This window comes from Sinocyclocheilus grahami, unplaced genomic scaffold, assembly GCF_001515645.1.
Source record: "Sinocyclocheilus grahami isolate Dianchi unplaced genomic scaffold, SAMN03320097.WGS_v1.1 scaffold465.1, whole genome shotgun sequence".
Taxonomy (NCBI): domain Eukaryota; kingdom Metazoa; phylum Chordata; class Actinopteri; order Cypriniformes; family Cyprinidae; genus Sinocyclocheilus; species Sinocyclocheilus grahami.
In genome coordinates this window covers 961,933-962,807 of record NW_015505644.1, presented here as the reverse complement: position 1 = coordinate 962,807, position 875 = coordinate 961,933, and positions in this window count along the sequence as shown.

Here is an 875-nt window from a genome sequence, read left to right as displayed (position 1 = left end):
GGCACCCGGTGGCTGTTTTTGGTATAACACCTAAACAAAATTGCATATGAACCTCAATTTAACTTCAAATCTGGAACACAGCTTATATAGACATATGGCTTTAATTTTATAGCAATTTTATATTTTTAACTATTTTTAAAAATATTTATTTTATATAAAATAAAAATAGTACAATACATTTTCTTTACAGTAAACTTAATCTTCCATATCTTTTTTAAATACTTTCATTTTATTAAATGATTTCACTTCTGTAATAATCTGCTAATTGTCTTCTTTAAACAGAGACCAACCTTATGTCTGTATTCAGAAGCGTTCATGAATTATAATAATTTAAGTTTGGATAGTGCACTTTCTCGTGAATTTTCAAAAATGGGGATGACAGTTAAGGGGTTAAGTAGCCTAACTTCAATTTTAATTATTTAGCACAATGTTGCCACAATGTTATTTTTTATCCACCACGATCATAGTTCCAACTTGGAACTTCCAAGTGAAGCCAGAAAGAAAAGTGTTGCGCTCTCCGCATTCAACACACTGAATGAATCAGTGAATCGAACGAATCGGTTGAAAGAATGACTCGATGACTCACTTATAAAGACAACCACTGGTCGCCACCTACTGGTGTAACGATGACATGTACAGAGAGAGTCAGTGTAAATCCTCACCACTAATGCATAGATTGCACGACACTTGTCCAGTCAAGATGGAAGACCTGTTTTATAATATTTATATTTTTAAATATTCAAACTTAAATTAAGCTACTTTCTAAAAATAACTACAAAATAACTTTGATTATTTCATGAAATGTAGATTATATATATATATATATATATATATATATATATATATATATATATACTATATATATATATATATAT